This window comes from Danio rerio, chromosome 22 (genome assembly GCF_052040795.2).
Source record: "Danio rerio strain M-AB ecotype USA chromosome 22, GRCz13ab, whole genome shotgun sequence".
NCBI lineage: Eukaryota > Metazoa > Chordata > Actinopteri > Cypriniformes > Danionidae > Danio > Danio rerio.
Window position 1 is genome coordinate 16592660 of NC_141042.1, and position 15321 is coordinate 16607980.

General features: G+C 36.4%; 1 long non-coding RNA gene across 1 annotated transcript in view; it reads right to left on the reverse strand.

The window, feature by feature from the left end:
- LOC147838480 (uncharacterized) overlaps positions 1-15321 on the reverse strand; it is a 27306-nt gene continuing 11985 nt past the window's right edge. The window contains exons 2-3 of the long non-coding RNA XR_015521825.1: positions 1783-3301; positions 1-1282 (exon numbers count right to left, since the gene is read on the reverse strand). This is a non-coding gene — a long non-coding RNA (uncharacterized LOC147838480). The remainder of the gene's footprint in view (positions 1283-1782; positions 3302-15321) is intronic.

Consider the following 15321-nt stretch of genomic DNA (forward strand, 5'->3'; position numbering starts at 1 on the left):
CCTTTCAAATTGTTTATTCCATAAAACAATTTTATTCCAGTGAAACAATCTTCCAAGGCCAGTGACATAAAAAATATCTTCTGATAAAACTAATCAAGTGAGATGGCAGTCAACGGAAAGCAGCATGTTAACACCTTTTCATTATACCAACAAATGTCGGTTTTTAAATAGCTAAGTGTCAAACAACTATACAGTTTCACTTCTTGTACTTTTCTCAGTCAACATCATAGAGAGAGGGCCAGAGAATATATATTTAGCAGATTACATTTTTTACAGAACGTTTTGTGAGCCTTAAAATGCAAACATTTGAAAGCAGCTTGAAAGTACAAGTTTAAACTATTTTACAAGTTTTTACAATACTTTGCATTTAAGTAGCCCTTCCTTCTTTTTTACACTAGTAACAGTATTTTGTTTTTCATCACATCTCAGTCAGAGTTAGTTAGCTCGATAAAGCCACATTTGACAGCTTATGACAGCCACAGTCTACTAACTCTGAGTCTGTCTAACGACACATTAAAAAAGAGCGTTATTCAAGTTGGCTGATTTTAGCTGCAGCTTTAGCACACTTTTATAGTACACAGGATTTCCGATTTAAAGAGCTAAAGAGCAAAACAGAACATCTGACGAGAAGCTGACGTTTGAATGCATATGTTCTGAATGTAAAAACTGTTGTTCTTTTGCATAATAATAAACGTAAGGCTAACAAAACTTACAGTAAGTATAACTTTAGGATTAGCTTTAAACATGGCTTTAGACACGTCACCATGAACAACTCAGTGGCTAAATTGACTGCAACATAGGCTCATTCTGAAAGCATAGCCCTATATACAGTTCTGAAGATTGCAAAATATTTAGCCAGAGGAATGTAAGGCTGCATTTCGTCTTTAAAACGAACGATACGGTGCGGTATGATGCCGTTCCTTTACGCGCTTAAGATCTGACTGCCTTTCCTGCTGTTACCAGTTTGTCCATTTAGCTCGTCATGTATGTTGGCAGACTTGAGACACAGAGGAGTTGACCATGATGATGGGGTTTGAGTAAAGAGCGATTCCAAAAAGTGAGTAAGACAAAAAATGAAATAAACAAGTGAGTAACAGGCTGAGAATGTGGTAAAATCTGAAAACATGGTAAAAATCAGGGGGCTTTTCTTTTTCTGGATTGTTTTTTAAAACTGTCGGATCAGGTTAGGCAAGTGGGTGATCGGGTCAATCGGTTCTTTTGAAAACACTATTGGTTGGGTTTAGGGAAGGAGAAGGGTGGCTCAGTCAGTGTAACGGGGAGACTGATATGGAGGGATCCATTTTGCAGTATTTATTAAGTCACACTTTACTCAACATACAACACGCACGAATGTGCGAACATACAACATTAACAGCAATGAAGGTTTCAGGGCTGGCAGCTGACAGACACAGAGTGATTTACCAGGCTTGGGTCAGAGGCAGGTGGCGTGATTCAGAGTCCGTGTAACAGGCTTAAGTCGAGGGCAGGCAGCGAGTATCAGAGTCCGGGCAACAGGCTAAAGTCAAGGGCAGGCAGAAGGCAGAGCAGAGTCAAGAGACGGGCTGAAGTAGTACACAGGAGATCAGGCAGGATAGACCACTCAGTAATGCTGGCCGGGGCTAAACAAGACTTCGCAAAGACTGTGTGTGTGAGAGCTGCTTATAAAGGGTACGTGGGTCATTGCCGGGATGAAGATCAGGTGTGCTGGATCAGTGTAAATGGATGATGTAATGCTTAAAAGTCCGGAGATGGTGGCCTCTGCTGGCCAGCGAGGGGAATGACTGGGACCGAGTCGGTGACAGTCAGTCAAACAGTCAGTCGACAGTGGCCTCTGGTGGATTTACAAGGGAATAGCAGGTGTGAATGGCACTCTCGAGAGAAATTTGGGATCTCAAAAAGCATACACAACGGCCTCTGGTGGATTCGTGAAAACAAAAACTGCAAAAAAATAAATAAATATAATAGCTCCTGGGATGTATTTGGCGCTCTACAGAAATGTATATAGCGGATATAGCGGTACGTTTTCAGAATGATCATGGGTTGATTGATTCGGTCTGAGTGAATCTCCAGTTACAACTCTTTCACTCAAAATGATTCGGGTTTGAGTGAGTCTCCTATTACAACTCAGTGATTTAAATGATTCAGTTTGAGTGAGTCTTTCCAACTCATTAACTCAAATAATTCAGTCTGAGTGAGTCTCCAGTTAACAACTAAATGGCTCACATGATTCGTTCTGAGTCTCCACTCAGTGACTCAATTGATTCAGTCTGAGTGAATCTCCAGTTAACAACTCATTGAGTCAATTTCGAGTGAATCTCGAATTAGTCTGTTTAGAAAGACATCAAACTTCAAGATAAAAAACTATTTATTTTATTATATGCTGTTAAAATGGTGCACAGTTCATTTTTGACAAGCATGTCAACATGGGTTAATCTTGAATATGTCCACATTAGTGTGATGTCCTGCCAGTTTATGTGGCTCCTCAAGCAGCTGGGTCTATTAATACACCTCATACTCTCAAGAGAGCAAGCCGGAATAAAAGAAAGACAAAAAAGGAAGCAATGGGAAAGCATGGAATAAAGTTCAATAACCCTAACATTGTGCGTGCGTTTGTTTATCAGAGGACTGTCAGTGATGAGGCGCTGCGACTGAGGCTCTTTTAGGGGGAAACTGAGGGTGGGCGGCGTGTTATAAGGGATCCAACCAAGCGTGCGAAGGGAATGGAAATGGGATTTTGCTGAATTGGAGCGAGCAAAAGCACACCCATAGGGAGGAGACTCGCTCGCCTGGACGGACCCGAAGCCGGTAATTTCCTAATGAGCCGCCCGCGCAGCAAAGAGCGCGAAACCGCAGATGCGCGGGAAAAATGTGCGATCGGTTAATCACGCTTTACAAATGCTCATGTGTTTCCTGAGAATCTGAATCATGTTTTGGCGGTATGTTTTAGATAATACGTGCTTTGTAGCCACTAGAGCTAAAAGACAGGGCTGATGTGACGTCAGAAGTCGTCTATAGATAGACGCGGGGGAAAATGCATCGACTATAGTTTTGCCTCTAAATGGTCATTTCCTGAGGCCTCCCTCAGAGACATTGCTGGAAAAACAGCAGAGAGGCAACTTTTCTTTCTTTCTTTTTTTGGCCCCCCACCCTTTTCCTTCTTTCTGAAGAGGACATAAAGGAGAAAGTAAGGCAGATTGATAGAGGGAGAGAGGCTGTGAGTAATGATGGAGGACGCATTAGGCCGAAGTGAATCTTCCTCTTCATCCTCTGATGTCATTCTTTGTCCTTTTCAGATGTGCAGCTAGAAATGGAACAAATGATGATGCCTTACCGAAAGACTGAATTGCAGGAGCATTGTGACTCGTGATAAGTAACTAATATTAAAATATAGGTTAACTATTATTAGACATTTATAAATAAAACTGAATAGCCTAAATAAATTAATATAGAAATACAAATCAACTAGACTGCTATGTAATTATCAATGTTTATATATAATATACATAAAATTCAATCATGTAAACATTTTTAAAAATGATTCGTAAATTTAAATTATTGGACTATTTAATATATAAAATATTAAACATATAAACGTGTATATAAATATATATAGCCTATGAATAAATAAAGAAAAGACTTTAGTAATAACTTAATCCGAGGGCCGTTTATATCGAAGTTGATATTTAGCCCCACCATGTTGGTGTTTCGTCATCTAATTTTTACAAGGTGGGTCGTTAGCCCAACGCTCAACTCACAACCAGAAGGACCAGGACATACACACACACACATACAGTTGAGCTTACCCAGTGCTTAATTTGTAAATGAATAATTCCCGGAACAAAACCAGGAAATAAAAGTTACCATGACTGACGTCCACCAAGCAATTTCAGTTTTCCCAAAACATGATGTCATTAAATAAAAAAGAGCATCACATTTCTGAACAGTCTTTAATTATTTTGTGTTATATAACGTTATAGGTAGTGCTGTTGCCTCACGGCAAAAAAGGTAATTTCACTATTTTGTGCCAAGTGGAAAAATAATAATTAAATGCCTATTCTTCAGGAAGGGCCCACAGTTACTCACATACTTGATATCTTTTCTCTTTTGATCAGGCTCATTATCATATTTACTTGTGGTTTTAAACTATTAAAATATGCGCGACTGCCTCTTTGCTATTTTAAAAATACGTTAAACAATCAATCAATCAATGAGAGTCATTGTAAACATAAAGAATGCCGATTGGCTGAAATGATTTTTGAGGGGCAGTAGGTAAACGTGACTTTTGCTTTAACTTGTGAACACACAATTCACACAGTGTTTGCTTGCACCGTTGTCCTGACATTTTATACCCATCAGATTATGCTAGCAACACTGTATTTGAATAGTTCTGAGGTTAAGGTTAGGGATTAGGTAGGTGAGGGTGATATTACAGATTAATATCACACTACTCTACATTAAAATTGGTACACAGGTAGCAAAATCTGAGGGGTAGCATATTGCGTCATCAAAATGTACTGCCTACTTTTTGAATGGGAGGTAGGACAATCTGACAAGGTAGGACAAATCGACAGAACACCAGCTTGCACTCATTCATTTCCTCTCTCTCTTACACACAAACAAACACATAGGTATTCACTATGCACAAGTTAATGTTGCCCAGACAGAATAACAGAACATAAATTCCTATAACAAATCTATAAATATATTGTCCAGATAAATGGCTAATGTAATGGTAACTAACTATGCACTTTTGAGTAATGCACTTTTATAAGTAAAAAATACATAAAACTATTATATTGGTTTGATTTATGAAATATTTTATGTTAATAAATCTATATAAATCATATACAAATAAATATATACCTAATTGTTACATTAACTATAATTACAATTTAAAATATAAACATTTAATAAATGTAAAAAAAATATTGAATAAAAAAACAGATGCAAACATTTATGCAAAACTGGTCAATATTGTAATGCAAATAAAATATAATCTCACTGAACATTCATATTTGCAGCAAGATATGAAAACAGCAGGTACTGTACATGCATTTTAAAAAGTAAGCTCAGAGGGCACCAACAAAAAAGTGTTTTCCCCCTCAAACTATATGAAATAGTGAAAAAAGGGGAACAATCGAGGGATGTAAGTCTGCCCATTAATGTTTGCGGAAGAGATTTTATCATTTATTTGTGTCTTTTTCCTGCATACCACATTAAAAAACGGTTTGCGTAAACAAGCAGAATGGAAAGCTGAATAACACACAGTACACAACACTGTTAATCAAAGAAAGAGGTGTAAACAGAAAGAAAAAACATGCATCAGGAACACAGGAATTCTCTGCAAGAAAAACTAATGGAAAACCCAGGAGCAGAAAGTTTGTATCCCAAGTCGGAAAACCCCTGTTTATGCTGATGCCGCTTGTCTGATTTTGGGATAAGGAAAACTGAAGTGAGAACAAAAGGGAAGTCATGGTTATTCCGCTAAAACAAACCGAGGATGTGGAAGCTGGGAAGTGCTACTAGTGAATTTAGTGAATTTAGATGGAAAGTAAGTAAATACAAATATGTTTGTGTGTGTGTGTGTTTGGGTTTGTGTATAATGTGCCAGTATAATCAAGCATATATCATTGGAGGAAATCTTGCAGACAAACAAACAATAAAGAGGGAGAGAGGGGCGGGGTCAGGGAAGCTGAAATGTAAACATGGCATAATTAAAGCATCTGATTGGTCATTAAAATTCAATTCTCTTTTGCGTCTACGGATAAGCGCTAATGACCAGATGTTGAGGGAGGAAAAACAAAAGATGTAATTTCTTTTAATGGTAGAGTAGAGAGGAGAGGACAATAGTCGTTTGCTACATTTGCAAATGCAATAAGGAAAACTGATAAGCAAATGATGAGATCATGTTTATTATTATGGAAGAGTCTCTAATAAAGCATCTAAAGGTCTGCTTCTTCAAGACTTTTTCTTGCTTAATAAAAGCTAATCATTTATGTCTAAATGTATTTATTAAAAAAACGTAAAAATAAAAACCAAATGGAAACGAAATAGTAAAGCTACATAAAACACAGAAGCAAAACAAAGTGAAACAATGACAAGCAAAAAAAGCACTCATAAAGCTAAAATTTAGTTTAAAAAATGCAAAGGATGCAAACAAATAAAAAAGAATCAATACAAAGAACAAAACAAAGTTGAGCAAAACAAAACAGCAAACAAAATAAAACAAAGCAAAACAGAACAAAAATAAAGCAAACTTCGGGCGGGTGGTGGGCCTAATCTCTAGTGAAGTTTTGTTCACGCACTAACTGAAAAATCTACAATATAATAAAAATAAATATACGATGATAAAATAAGAAATTGTAAGAATAATAATAAGAAAATACAAAAAAAATAATAAAGCAACAATAAACAAAACATAAACAAAAACAAGACAAAGCAAACAAAATAAAATAATGCTAAGCTAACTTACTGCTAACTTATCCAGCATTGGACTGTGGGGAAAACGGGAAGCACATGAAGGAAACCTATACGCAAACATGGGGAAAACATTCAAATTCCACACAAAAATGCCAGCTTACCCAGCCGGGGCTCGAACCAGCGACCTTCTTGCTGTTAAGCGATCGTGCTACCCACTGTGCCACCGTGATGCTACACAAAGTGAAACAACAACAACAAAAAAGCAAAAAATATATATATATATATATAAAGCTAAAATCAAGTTAAACAAAATTTCAAAGACAACAAACAAAAAAATCAATATAAAGAACAAAGCAATGCCAAGCAAAACTTATAACAATAAAAAAAACACAACAGAACAAAAGCAAAGTAAAACAGAACAAAAATAAAACAAAACATGAAGAAAATGCATAAAAAAGATTAAAAAAACATAAACAAGACAAACCAAACAAAAACAATAAAGCTAAGCTTGAAACTCAAAACACAACAAAACAAACAAAAAAAACCTAAGCACAAACAGCAAAATGAATCACACTGAAGCAACACGCATCATAGACAAAGCATCTGATTGGTGATTAAAATTCAGTAGTAAGGTTGGTGCAATAGCCTAGAGGTTAAATATGGTGCAATAGCATGTCAGGGCTTCGTGTGTTTGAATCCCGGCTTGACGACATTTCCCTCCCCCCCCTCTCTCTCTCTCTCTCCCACTTTGATTCCTGTCTCAATACTGTCCTATCTAATAAAGGCAAAAAGGCCAAAAAAAAAATCTTGAGAAAAAAAAATTCAGCAATAATGACCACTAATGTTGAGAGTGGAAAAACAATTGATGTGCCATTCTTATAATGGTACTTAACAGTGGACAATAGTGATGGCCACATTTGCAAATCAAATTATGGACATCAACTGATTATGAACTTTGGATGAAGAGTTTCTAATGAACCATCTAGAGCCATCCGCTTGTGATTCTTCAAAAATCCAAGGCCACCGAAAAAAACTCGCTTGATAAAATTACACCATTTATATTGAAAATATTAAATTATTTTACATAATAATAAAGTTGAGCAAACACAAACAAACTAACCGGAACAAACAAAACCAAACAATACAAACCAAGGAGAAAAAAAAATAAAGCAAAGTGTAATAAGATACAGTAAAAAAGCAAAACAAAAAGGAATGCAAAACAATTAGAAAAAAGCAAAGCGAAGCTAAAATACATCAAAGGAAAGTTAAAAAACGCCACAAAGCAAATAAAACTGAAACAACAAAGAGCAACGTGAAACGACAACAAGCAAAAACTGCTCATGACGCAAAAATTAAGTTAAGCAAAATGCAAAGGATAACAAACAAACAAACAACAAAGATTCAATAGAAAGAACAAGGCATGTTAAGCAAAAAAAAACAGCAAACAAAATGAAACAAACCAAAACGGAACAAAAGTTAAGCAAAGAACAACAGAATAAAAATAAAACAAGGATGAAAAAACAAACATACATGGAAAAAACCAACAATAAATTAAACAACAGCCAGAAAATGTGTCGCAAATTGTTTTGGAATAGTCACTTCTCAAAGAAAATATAGTACAAGATCTCCAAATTCATAAAAGACAAATTATTGCCAAACTTAGTCCCTTTATTAATCTGGGGTCGCCACAGTGGAATGAACCGCCAACTTATCCAGCATATGTTTTACACAACAGATGCCCTTCCAGCTGCAACCCATCACTGGGAAATAAAGAGAAGGAAGCTTATGTTATTAATCTTTTGACAATATTTACAAAGTACCATATTCACAGATGCAAATTTAATAGCCAAAAATTATTTTATCCTGCTATACTAAAAGAATTAGAACATTATATGAACATTATATTCTTTTTTTTTTGTATTTGTATTGAAAAATGTAAAGAATAAACAAAAAACAAACAAAAACAAAACAAACAAAACAAAAAAAGCTAAGCATAGTGAAGCTTAGCTTGAAACTCAAAATGAATCCAAGCAAAAATAACACAACAAAGAAAATCAAAGTGAAACAGAACACAGCCAGTCAAAAACAGCAAAAAGAAACACATTGAAGCAAAAAAAAAAAAAAAGGGAGAAGGGGAGTGGTCAGGAAATGTATCATAATTAAAGCATCTGATTGGTCATTAAAATTCAGTTTTCTTTAACGGCAACTGAAAGCGCTAATGACCATATGTTGAGGGTGGAAAACAATAGATGCAATTTCTTGTAATGGTATGGAAGACTGGACAATACTCATGACCACATTTGCAAATCAAATGATGGACATAAACTGATTATGAATTTTTGAAGAAGAGTTTCTAATGAACCATTTAAGAGCCATCCACTTATAAATCTTCAAAAAGCCAAGATAAAACAAAATTAATTAAAAAACAAACTCAAAACATAGTAAAAGTCTGCTACAATAGTAAAAATAACAACATAACATTAACCAATAGTAAATATAGGCTAGGCGACATGGTGGCTCAGTGGTTAGCACTGTCACTTCACAGCAAGAAGGTGGCTGGTTCAAGTTCTGGCAGGGTCAGTTGGCGTTTCTGTGTGGAGTTTGCATGTTCTCCCCATGCTGGCGAGGGTTTCCTCCAGGTGCTCTGGTTTACCCCACAGTCCAAAGGCATGCGGTACAGGTGAATTGAATAAACTAAATTGGCCATATACTGTATGTGTGTGAATGAGTTTGTATGGATGTTTCTCAGTGCTGGGTTGCAGCTCGAAGCATCCGCTGTGTAAAACCTATGCTGGATAAGTTGTCGATTCGTTCCACTGTGGCGAAACCTGATGAATAAAGGGACTAAGCCGAAGGAAAATGAATGAATAAATATAGACTAACTTAAACAATTATAAATAAAACTGAATAACTAAATAAATAAATGAATAAATATAAACCAATTATTAGGTAGTCTATACATTTTTCAATATTTATATATAAAATACATAAAAAATATAAAACAGTAGACAAATGTCTAACTTTTATAGAAACATAAAAACTATTTAATGGTAAAATTTATGTGTAACATTTATAGTAACATACTATAGAAAAAGCAACAGTATCCGTACAATAAATTTTATACATGCAGTGGAGCGCAGTCATGAATTTAAATCTTTTTTTTAATACTAATAATCTGAGATTTATAGTAAACGAATGAATGTTATATAACCTGAACCAGAAGTGTTTGTTTTACTAAGTTAAACATGGTGTTGACCTGGTTCTGCACCCTGCTGTGCGAAACCTTGGCAAACAGATGACAGACACGGCTGACAGAAGGTGTGAATTATTACGTGCTGACAAAACAGATTTAGACGTGGACAACATAAACACCATCCAGTGTCACAAAGTCAACTATCTAGAACCAAAAAGTTCCACTATTCAGCAACATACACTGAACAAAAAAAATAAAATTCTGCACAATTGTTGTGGAATTTAAACAAACAAGTTAAATTTAGTAACGTAAAATTTGTTTGTGTAAATTCAGCCTAAATAAATGGATTACAACCATGTAACATAAAAACAATTCAGCAAACCCAAGGAATCCTCTAAGTACACGTTTTTAGTCCACATTCAGTATGAAAAGGAATGCTAACATCAGAAATTTGCTTCAGTTGAGAAGCCTGAAATAAATTTGGCACTATGAGGGCAGGTTTATCAGATAAAAAAAGATCAAGGCATAATTCAGTTCAGTACTGCTTCCTGTTAGAGATGTGATTCAATCTCTTCTCTTTTATCCAGCTATTGGGTTTCTGTTAGTTAAAATGCTTGTAATGTCAAACTCATTTGATGTAAAAGTGAAATTTAAGGGTTGATTTGTATTTCATTAGTCATCCATAAACAAACAATCATCTAAATTCAGTTTAGTATGCTCTTCTGCATGACATGCATATGTTGATCCAACAAAATAAAGGTATAGTCCATTGTTGTGGCCGAATATATCCATTACTATTTAAGTGAAGTTTTGTAAACTAATTTCGAGAGCAGCATGTGATATGATTAGTCACGTTTGGCTTCTCGTCCATAATCAGTAATAATCCAATCAGATTGATCCAAGTTTACATTTACTGTCCTTTGTTTTTTAAAGAATCCCCCCTTCCACCCCATCTCCTCTTTTTCCTCCCTTTTCCAGGGGGAGCTCTCAAGACCTACCTGATCTCTGACCCCCTTTACTTGCTTATTCACAAGGCATGAACCTTGGGCTCAATTTTCTCAGAGCTCAGGGTTCTCTCCCAGGACAGCATGCCAAATCTGCTATTAATGCCAAGCATATCAAGCGTGAACTCTAGGACGTATAGTAATATCGTAAAAATATTTTTGTCATTTTTGAATCCTTTCAGCCGATTTCTGGATCTGGCGGGAACACTTTTAGCTTAGCTTAGCATAAATCATTGAATCGGATGAGATCATTAGCATCTTGCTCAAAACCACATACCATATACTTTTGATAATGATGCTATTTAAAGCTTGACTCTTCTTTAGTTACATCGTGCATAGAGACTGATGGAAAACACAAGTTGTTGGCTTAATAATCACTGCGTTAATTCTGGCATTATAAGCACTGCATTAATTTTGATGTAATAATCAAGGCGTTAATTCTGGCATAATAGTCAAGAAACATTGCTGTTGTACCATGGCTTATTAAATAATGGCAAGAAAGCCAATTCCAATATATTAAATATATTACAATATTATTTCAAATTTTAAGATGATGATTTACATCAAATCTGAATAAATCAAGTGTTTACCAACTCTAATTTTGATCTCTACTGTAGTTGATCTTTTTATGGTAGGCAGCAACCATCTAAACAGATTTCAGATTTCAATTCAGTGTAATATAAACCCATTGCGTGCGTGTGTGTGTGTGTGTGTGTGTGTGATATCATTCATCAGTTTTAGGTGACAACAGTCTAGTCAAGATGTGTCTGAAAGTGTTCATAACAAACACACAGGAGTTTAATCATGAGTTTGTGCATGTATAAGATTTGGAAAAACATGAGGAAGAATAAACTTTAATTTCTAGGCGAATTTTTCCCTTAAGTATAACAAGATGATAGATGAAGTTTAATCAAAAAGCATGCCGATTTCGTAAACTTAAGTGATATAGAAGGGGCTGTGTGTCATTTGTAATCATTTAAGTGCGTCATTTCCATTATCCAACATCGGCTGCAGACATCAGCACATCAGTGATGTGTGTCGGTGTGTTTATGTTTAGGAAAGGCAGAGGTTAGCGGTCAGGATCCCAGACCGCAGTGTGCTCCTGTTACAGTAATACTACAGACATTTCCAGACACTGATCCAGAAACAGGGTCAAAGATCACTCTGTGCTTTTATACATACAAGTGGGACAATCTGTCTTTAGGACATAAAGGATTAAGGCATTATACACAACACCGCTGTCTGCTGAGAGAGAGAGAGTCTGCTGTTGACTTTTATCATGTAATCATTTCCTTCATTTATTAAGTACTACTACTATATGACTAATAAAAAATAGGTAAAAAAAGTATAATCAAGATAAGATTCAAGCTTAATTAGAGAAACCAAAATATCTGAAGGTTTATCATGTAAGAAAACACTCAGAACACCCTAGCAACTATCTAGAGCAGAGATAAGCAAACTACAGATACCCTGCAGAGTTTAGCTCCCACTTGCTTCAACACACTCACCTGGAAGATTCTAGTATGCCTAGTAAGAGCTTGATTAGTTGGTTTAAATGTGTCTACATGGGCTTGGAGCTAAACTCTGCAGGACACCAGGACCGGGTTGGGGCACCCCTGACCTAGAAATAATTTTTTGGGGGAAGCAGCAGGACATATTTACAACCTCACCTACTGTAGAGCAGGTAAATTTACTGCAAAATTACTGTCACTCAGCTTTTTCAAACTTCTTTTTGCCATCAAACCAAAAAGATCAAAGACCTTCGTTTGAAATATACCTCTAGAAACCCAAGCAATGACATTGCAATTCTTAGGAACACTTTGCCAAGTGACTGCTACAAACACTTAGAAACAGTAATCGATTACAAATGATTACTGATACCGACTCATCATTCATTCATTCATTTTCACCTTAGTCCCTTTATTAATCTGGGGTCACCACAGTGGAATTAACCGCCAACTTATCTAGCATATGTTTTATGCAGTGGATGCCCTTCCAGTTGCAACCCATCACTGAAAACACCCATACACACTCATTCACACACACATACACTATAGATAATTTAGCTCATCCAATTTACCTATACCACATGTCTTTGGACTTATGGGGGAAACCGGAGCACCTGGAGGAAACCTACGAGAACACAGGGATAACATGCAAACTCCACACAGAAATGCCAACTGACCCAGCCAGGGCTTGAACCAGCAACCTTCTTGCTGAGAGGCGATTGTGCTACCCACTGCGCAACCGTATTGCTAATACTGACTACTCGAAAATTGTAATCTGATTACCATACTAACCAGATTACTAATTACTTTACTTTGAAGTTACTTTTAAAACATGTCAAATATACCTATAAAAATACAAAATAAACTGCAGCTCTTTCTGTAATTTAATATTCACAGAAAAACATTACAATGGGTTGATCACAGCAGCTTGACATATTCAAAAGAGCTAAAGAGTTCACCCAAAACTGGTCCTACACCACTCAACCCGCTCTGAGCTGGGATCAAACTAGTAACCTTCCACATGGGAGTCATTTGCTGTAACAAGGAGGCTAAGACTGCATGATTTTAGCCCCGAATTTAACTCGGCGACAGGTTTTGAGAAGTTGCTGACAAATGCCTGAAATCACAGGCAAATCAGTGCTTGTGCACGTGAGTAACAATCACACAGTATGAACTATCAAAGACGCGATCTGAGAGAATCGCAGATGATTTGCTGATGCCTGTGAGACATTTGGTGTGCTAAATATCTGGAGCTGTCGGATATTCAAATCCTGCCGTGTGAAATGAGTTTTGACTAAAAATAACATCAGCGATCGCCTACAGCCAATGAGAGAGCAGCCTTCGCTTGTGTGTGTGTACCTGCAGGCCAGCGGGAGGTTGAGGGAGAAGTTAAAAGCGCTCATTTTTGGTTTATTTGGACCCAAAAAATGGAGGAAATCTAGTGGAGGTTTGACAGGAGCACTCGTGTCTGTTTGACGTTTCATACAGAAAGTTAACAAAAGAAAGTTGAGGAGAAATTGCTAATTCCCTTTAAACCCAGGTGAGCAAATATGTACATTTTATACCCTATTAAAGGCTTCTTTCTCGTTATGTAGTTAATAACAACAGATATACTACGTGTTTTTGGCTGTGAGACGTAGTTTGGATGAAGTTGTCGGCGATTCTTCCTATTGTAAACTTATGCAATGTAAAGCCCCTGACGCTGATTCATCTTGCAGTGTAAACAAAGCAGCGACAAAACGCTAGCCCAGATAGTCATGCAGTGTGAAAATCTGTGACACGACGACTTGAAAATCAAGCAGTCTGAACTCTGCATTAGTAGCCACCTAGCAATCCTTTAAAACTCCTTTGCAACATATAAAATTTTTCATCATCTACCCTAGCAACTTTATTGCGATCACATAGCATTTAGCTGTAGCAAATGTCGCAGGGGCAACCATTAACTTATATATGTACTGTACAAATAGTTCTGCATTTAGTTAATGCAAACATCTGCAGAAACACTTTGTAGCAAAAGGTAGCAGGAAAGATTTTATTTGAGCCAGCATACCATGTCAGTGAGACACGTTTTGATGTTTGTTTACAATGTAGTTTACTTTAATTTCCTTTTGAACGGATCGTCCTGAAATTCAGGAAACTCAGTCATTTAGGACTTCTCATTCTCTTACCACCCACATAAACAAACAAACATAGAGACAATATGCAGACAATCAAAGTAAACAAGAGCAAAAAACACACAAAATCTTTTAAAAACACAACGGACTACGTTCATTTATCAACTCTTGGCGAGGGACTGCGTTTAAATGACGCGTTACGTAAATGGAAGTGGCATTCCTGGGATAGTTTGATGATAACGTCTGACAGTAGCAGACTCTCTTATCTACTGCGCTACTACCAGCTGAGACGCTCTAAATGACGCGGTGATACTATCTACATCCACATGGTTGCAGTTTATGGAGGGTGATCAAAAACTTGGCTGAAGCCGAGCGATTTGACCACAGGTGGCCCTTTTGAAGGGAAAGCCATGCTGCGGATAATGGCCCGTACTGTGTAACAGCCTCATCATCCGCTGCTTTGAAATGACTCACAGTAATGAGTCACTGTGACGAGAGATTGTTGTGTGGTGTGGGTTAATTATTTAGTATCACAATGAAGGGCATCATATCGAAACTAGCCAGCGAGACAGTGTCCTGATTCACACTGAAACTCCCAAATTTGGGATATTATGGATGTTAGCAAGAAAAACAGATGCTAACAGTTCAAGAGATATTTTTTAAACAGGTGTTATTTATTTTGAAATTGCAGCTTTCACTACACTACTAGCAAGACGTTTTATATTATTCAAGTGGAAAAAGATAGACCCCCCAACGCATACTGCCTGGATAAAGGAAGTGATGTCTTACATTCAATTGGAAAAGATTAAATACATGATTCGAGGATCAAAACGCAAGTTCCTAGACAAATGGTCCCCCTTTATTAAATACTTTGAAGAACTCCCTGGCCTTTAGAAAATTTATTTATTTTTATTTTGTTTTCTCATACGTTATTTCTATTATACTCTTTGGATGTTACTAAACTCCTCATGTCAAATGAGAACATATTGACTAAAAATATGACAATGTATTTCCTCACTGTCAACTTTGATATATCTGGAAGGTTTTGTGATTCAAGAGAATACATTTTTTATTTTTTTAAT